This window comes from Rhinolophus sinicus, linkage group LG01 (genome assembly GCF_036562045.2).
Source record: "Rhinolophus sinicus isolate RSC01 linkage group LG01, ASM3656204v1, whole genome shotgun sequence".
In the NCBI taxonomy this organism is placed as follows: Eukaryota; Metazoa; Chordata; class Mammalia; order Chiroptera; family Rhinolophidae; genus Rhinolophus; species Rhinolophus sinicus.
Window position 1 is genome coordinate 73,078,498 of NC_133751.1, and position 6,707 is coordinate 73,085,204.

The 6,707-nt window shown below is 42.0% G+C and overlaps 1 pseudogene; it reads left to right on the forward strand.

The window, feature by feature from the left end:
• Positions 1-5,969: 5,969 nt before the first annotated feature.
• Positions 5,970-6,361, forward strand: LOC109453308 (small ribosomal subunit protein eS25; annotated as a pseudogene).
• The last annotated feature ends 346 nt before the right edge of the window (positions 6,362-6,707 follow it).

A 6,707-nucleotide genomic window follows, 5' to 3' on the forward strand; every position in this document is an offset into this window, starting at 1 on the left:
CCTGGTCTTTTCTCAGGCCGGGAGCTCAGAAGGGGAAAAGTGAAAGAAGAGGGGAGAGCTAATTGGTTGTTTTGGTTACTAGTCATCAAAAGACCTTTAGAAAGAATCTTAAAAATACCGTAGTTCCCTTGTTTGACTTATGAGGAAATTGAGGCCCATACATATCAAACGCCTAGCCCAAGGTCACAGATGTAGTAAGGAGCACAGCTTGACCTCAATCTAGGGTGCCTGGGGCCAAGTCCAGTGAGCTATGGACTTACTACTGTTAGATTAATTAAACTAGGAGGCCATTAGACTGAGGTAATCTTAACCTGTAAATGTTTCAGGTTACAAAATCAAAACACTAAGGGCAACCATTCCTGCTTCATACTACAAAAAAATTCAAGTCATTTCCTTTCTTTGCTTCTGTACTTTCTGTACTGAAGTCTGTCCTCTGCGTCCTGCTGGCAGAATACTCCTGACCACTTCAGGTTTGGCACTCCCTCACTCAGATAGATAAATGCTCAAATAAACTCTTACAACTTTTAATATGCCTCAGTTTATTTTTTAACACAATGCATTGATGCTCACCCCAGAAACTGGACATGGTTTGATTTAACTATAGGCTTGGGAATTATTATCAACTTGTGGGGATACTAATTGTCCTACAATGTGCTTTTTCTCCTGCACTCCCTTCCCCCTCCAAAAAATCCCCACCCCTTTCTTCTTTTGTATTTCCACTTCAAAGAAACTCAGGTTTGTATTTCTTGAGGAGCATGTATTGGTATCATGGATGCCAGGGGCCTTGAAATGAACAGCCTCAGGAGTCAGGTGAAGCGCACGACACAATGCCCTGAACACACTGCAGTGCTTAATGAAACCTGGATGAAAACTTCATTTTCTCCACATAATGACAGGGCTCGAAAATATTCGATGTTTTGTGAGTCTCGCTAATGTGAAATAATTCTGTTCTTACTGACTCATAGATTTTTCTGCCTGCCTTGGTACCTAAAGGCTTTTTGCAATTCTCATTAGAGGTTTTGGGGTGTTTTTTTTGTTTTGTTTTTTTAATGCAAAATTGTCTTCTATCCCACAGCAAGCTTTAATGTGGTGAGGACAGTCTGTTTCTCCTGGCAACATTGAGGAAACTAGCCGAACAGGGGTCAGCTGAGGAGTTTGAAGAGAAGCCGTGGTAATCTGTTAAACAAAGCTGGGAATTCTCTGAAGAATGTTTAGCAAAGATACTACAGTTTGAAGTGAATAGGAGGGTTTTGTTCACAGGCTCTGCCTTGCTGTTAGATTCAAAGAGTATTCAGCCCCAGGAACGAACATCAATGTCTTACTTGGAGCTTAACCACACGCACAAAAGGCTTCTTTTCTGCCCACACTGAGCTGTGCTTCACTGGAGAAAAAGTTCATCACGCCTGAAAATATGTACCTTTGCCTTTGATCCAAAGCAAGGGCTATATCAGCACAAAGACATCATATCTTCTGTCTTTGGGAAAATGAATTGTCAAGGCTTTTGCTTCCGAAAGATCAACAGAAGGTCCAAATGGTTCCGCAGACTGAGAGCTCAGAATTTGGGCTGTGGACTGGCGGTCGGGGTCCTGTGTCGTGTTGGTTCTCAGCTTTATCACTAGTCCACATTGGTGACCCCAGACAAAGCACTTAAACTCTGTATCTTTATTCCTCCATTTGAAATCAGAGGTAATACTTGCTGCCTACTTAACCTCAAAAGGATATGTGAGGATTAGCCAGTTAAAGGTTGCCAAATGCTTGGAAATCAATGGAGAGAATAATCTATATGAATATCAAGTATTATTATCATTCCCCTCGGTCTTCCGACTCTCTCTCTGATAGGACTGTGTCCTGGGACACTCAGTGAGCATGACTCATGGTTTTGCTGTTGCAGAAAATGGCCTTCTCCTATTATTAAATGATTTGTTTGAAATGGATCATTTATATATGGTCAAGGGGAGGTTTCCAAACCAAATAATCCTAGACTAGACTGTCAGTGAGTCACACCTGGCAAGTGTTCCTTTGGGTTTATCTTTAGAATCCTGTAGACAGCAGAAAGCAACCCTTTTAAGGTAAAATAGTAAGTGTAATTTGAAAAACATTTGCCCGTTAGTGAGTCAAAGCTAGTGAAGTATAAAAATAAAGTCAACATAGGGTCCTTGTTACAATCCTTAAAGAAATTCCCCTTTAAACCAAAACAATAATCATACTTTACATTTCACAAACATTGCCCCTCTAGTCTTAACAACCACCTGTAAAATGAGTATAATATGATTTGATCATATTGTACTCATTTTATAGTTGAAAAAAATTGAGATGCAGAGAAGTTAAGTGATTTTGCACAAAGTAATTTAGCTAATAAGTGGCAAAGCCGGGACTAGACTTCAAATTTCTGTATCTTCTGGATCCAAGGGCAGTAGGCTTTCCCACTACACCTTGCTATTTATTGTTTGACTATGGCCCAAATTATGTTAAAAGTCCCAACCTTGTTGCTTTGGTCCTTCGATATATCTTTTTTTCCATACCACCAAACCATTAACTCAATTCTGGCAATATCTATATGGAGATATTGCCAGATTCCACAGGTTAAGTGTTCAATCCCACAAGACTTCAGTCCCCCTCCTTTCACTTCAGAGGCCAATCACAAGTCCAAGTTGTCCCCTGTGCTTCTGACCTACTAGCCAGAGGCTCCCATGACGTCTTTCTCAGGTTCGATTAATGTGCTAGAGCGGCTCACAGAATTTCACTTACTAGATTGCCAGTTTGTTATAAAAGGATATAACTCAGGAACAGCCAGATGGAAGAGATGGATAGGGCAAGGTACGGGGAAAGAGTGAGGAGCTTCCACACCCTCTCCAGGTGTACTACTCTCCGCAAATCTCCACGTGTTCACCAACCAGGAACCTATCTGAAGCCCATCCTTTTGGTTTTTGTGGAGGTTTCATTACATATGTATGATTGATTAAGTCATTGGCCATTGGTGATTGGACTCACTCTCTAGTCCTCTCCACTCCCTGGATCTAGGTGGGGTGGGACTGAATGTTCCAACCCTCTAATTACTTGGTTGGTTTCCCTAGCAACCAATTCCCATCCTTTGGTGACCTAGAGGCTTTCAAAAAGTCACCTTATTAAAATGACAAGAGATATCTTTATTGCTTTTATGGCTTAGGATATTCCAAGGGTTCTGGGAACTCTGTGCCAAAAACAGTGGATGAAAACCAAATATATATTTCTTATAAATTACAATATCACAGTACCCTTTCCTTTACTTCACAAATTGTTTGGACCCATCCAATGTACCTAGCCTAGTGTGAGAACCTCATGGAAAGCCTAGAATAGAATGCCCTTTCAAGACCACTTCCTGTGTGCTATAGGATCGTGTAATGCCAAATGCACGGAATTGCGTAGGGAAAACTAGGAAGTCAGGACCAGGAATTCTTATTAGAGCGGGATTTGTCTACTACTCAAATTCCACCCACACTGTTGCTCTGCTATGTCTACAGTGAAATAAACAGTTGCTCTATCAGGAATATTTGGTAGGCCCTAATGCAGAGATAGAAAATAGTCATCATCTTGTGAGATATACTGAATGTTGTGATGTGCCAACCAGATTCTTCTTTCAGAACCAAGGCTGTCATTCCCCCAGATTCTGAGGAACTCTCACCTGAGCTTCTCTCCAGGAATTGGCAACAGCTAAAGGGAGCTGACCCCACCAAAGTCACCCTCCCTACCAGGTGGCAGGATGTCTGAGTTGTGGGGGGTGGCGGGGAGATGGTTTATAAAGGTCCAACACCCATGCCTCCGGGCAGGAGAACTCTGAAGGACTATCCAGACTGTCTCTTAAGATTGGTTGAGGCCTTTGTTGCAATTGAATGACAGTTCAATTTCTTTCTAGGCCCAGCTCCCTCACTTCTTATGGTTATTGTTCCTGAAAGTATTCTCCCAACAAATCTCCTGTACACAAATCTAAGAATTTCAGAGTCTGTTTCCTAGGGAACCTGACCTGCCACAGATGGCACCAGAAGACAACTGAGAAAGCAGACTTCCGCCAGATGGCAATGACGACTCCCTCATTGGTGAGAAACAAAACATTACTAGCCCTTGGCATGTACTTGCAGTTCAATCATTAAAACTTTTACCAGTGGTGAACTGAGATGGGATACTTGGGGAAGGGAATTGCACTAGCAAGTACAGTATTTTTGGCATTTGAGAGTTTTGTGGTAAATGCTAATTATAAGGACTGTGGAATTCGATGATTGCTGCTAGGGTCCATCCATGCATTAGGGGAAGTCAAAGAAAGGCTGAAAGTAACTAACCATCAATATAACCATCAACAAAATGTGAAAGCCAGAGGGCTTCCTTGGCAGGATTTAAAGAAATTCTCATCCTATGCATCAGGAAGACAGAAAAACCTGAGGATCAGGGCCAGGATATAAGGGTAACAAAGCCCCATGGAGGTTGAAATTCATTTTGACAGGTCTCCTATGCTAAGGTCATGGCCCTGTTTGGGAAGGAGTGGGACCCTAAGATTTAGGATAAGGAATCTAAATCCTCAGATGTGACTGGACTCTCTGGACCTGGGTAAAAGGCCTATTCCTCCTTGTTAAAGGCCATTTCTTCTCCATACTCAAACATGATGCGAAGACTCTACCTTACAACATGCAGTCCTCACAACCTACCCCTCCCCCTTGTTATCACCAGAAAAATTATTTAATGTCAAATCACAACATAATCCTGCTGGGGAAGTGCTGGGATTACAAAATGAGGAAAGGGATACCTAAGGAAGTGAAGAATGTAGCCAACATTACTGGCAAGACCCATCAGAATATAAATGGACTGAACTCTTGCAGGTGCTGGATTAAGGGAGATGGAATATAAAGTTGGATAAAACATAGTTTGTAGATAGCAGAGCACTCACCTTTGCTGTAGGATTTAAGATCCTGGCAAGAACCTTGGTGGATACACCAAGAAGGACCGTGGGCAAGTTATGGAAGAAGAGATCCAAAGGCCCAGGCAAGTGGGCATACTGAAGTGGTTATATTATGCGATGTCAAAAACCTTGTTAGTTTATTACGCACTGTGAGAGAGTTCAGAGGACATTCCGTTTACCAAAGAAAATGGAATTCCCTGGGGAGACCAGTTATGTTAAGAATCACCCTGGTGGCTGACCTCTGTAAACCAGGACTGATTTTAGAGGATACCATTGCAGAATTGGCTCTCAGATAGCAAAAGACTGATAGATTCCTACAAAAAACAGAGGCCAGGTGGTAGCTCTTAACTATCAAAGCAAAGTAAGCTCAATTATTATAAAGAGAGGCAATGTTGGGGGAGGTGACATAACTCACATAGTTAATGAAAACCAGTGTTTCCAGGGTCAAGACACTGAGCAGGCAACAAGGTTATTTCCCAGTCTACACAACAAAAAGAAACAAAGGCTAAGAGCTACTGCCCCCGTAAAATGTCCCAATCTCTGCTAAGTTTCTGGACCTGATCCAGTTCTCAACCAGTTCCAGACTTGATCCAGTTCTCAACCTAGATCCAGTTCTCAACTGAAAGAAAGGATGGATCTCATGAGAAAAGGACCCTGCAAGACCATGGCAAGTACTATTGTAATGATTCTCTGTCCTTCTCCAGAAAGATCTATGATTATCAACTTAGGGAACCATGTACAGGGGAAAGGGGAATACTCATTTCAAAAACTGGGTGTTAACATTGATGCCTGGCTCACAGTAAGTCAATTCAGTGTATGGTCCCAATTAATGGTCATTTCTCTAGTCCCTGAATGTATAATTGGAACAAGGAGTTGGCAGAACCTCAATATTCATTCCTTGGCCTTTGAGGTAAGAATTATCATAATAGGAAAAGCCAAATGGAAGCCTGTGGCATTGCCCCCACCCTAATCATCGACAAGATATTACATCAAAAACAGTATTGCATCTTAGCGAAGCCGCAGTCGTAGCCTCCGTTGTCCGCACTTTGCCATGCCGCCCAAAGACGACGAGAAGAAGAAAGATGCTGGAAAGTCAGCCAAGAAAGACAAAGACCCAGTGAACAAATCTGGAGGCAAGGCCAAAAAGAAGAAGTGGTCCAAAGGCAAAGTTCGGGACAAGCTCAATAACCTAGTCTTGTTTGACAAAGTGACATATCACAAACTCTGTAAGGAAATTCCCAACTATAAGCTTATAACCCCAGCTGTTGTCTCTGGGAGACTGAAGACCCATGGTTCCCTGGCCAGGGCAGCCCTTCAGGAGCTCCTTAGTAAAGGACTTATTAAATTAGTTTCAAAGCACCGAGCTCAAGTAATTTACGCCAGAAGCACCAAGGGTGGGGATGCCCCAGCTGCTGGTGAAGATGCATGAAAAACAGGTCCCACCAAATGTACATTTTGAAAAATAAAACTTTATTAAATAAAAAAACACACAAAACAACAGTATTGCATCCTAGGGGAAATGGCAGAGATTAGGGTCAGTCTTGAAGACCTAAAGAATACAGAAACCTACCCCCTATCCCCATTTAATTCACCAGTCTTGTACCTACAAAAGCCAGATGAATCCTGTAATATGAGAGTGGACTACCACAAATCAATCAATAGTAGTCCCAATTGTAGCTTCTGTACCAAAAGTGGTATCTTTGCTGGAGCAGATTAGCATGGTATCTATCAATAGCATGCAGTCATTGATCTTCATGAGATAAACAGTATATACTTATAA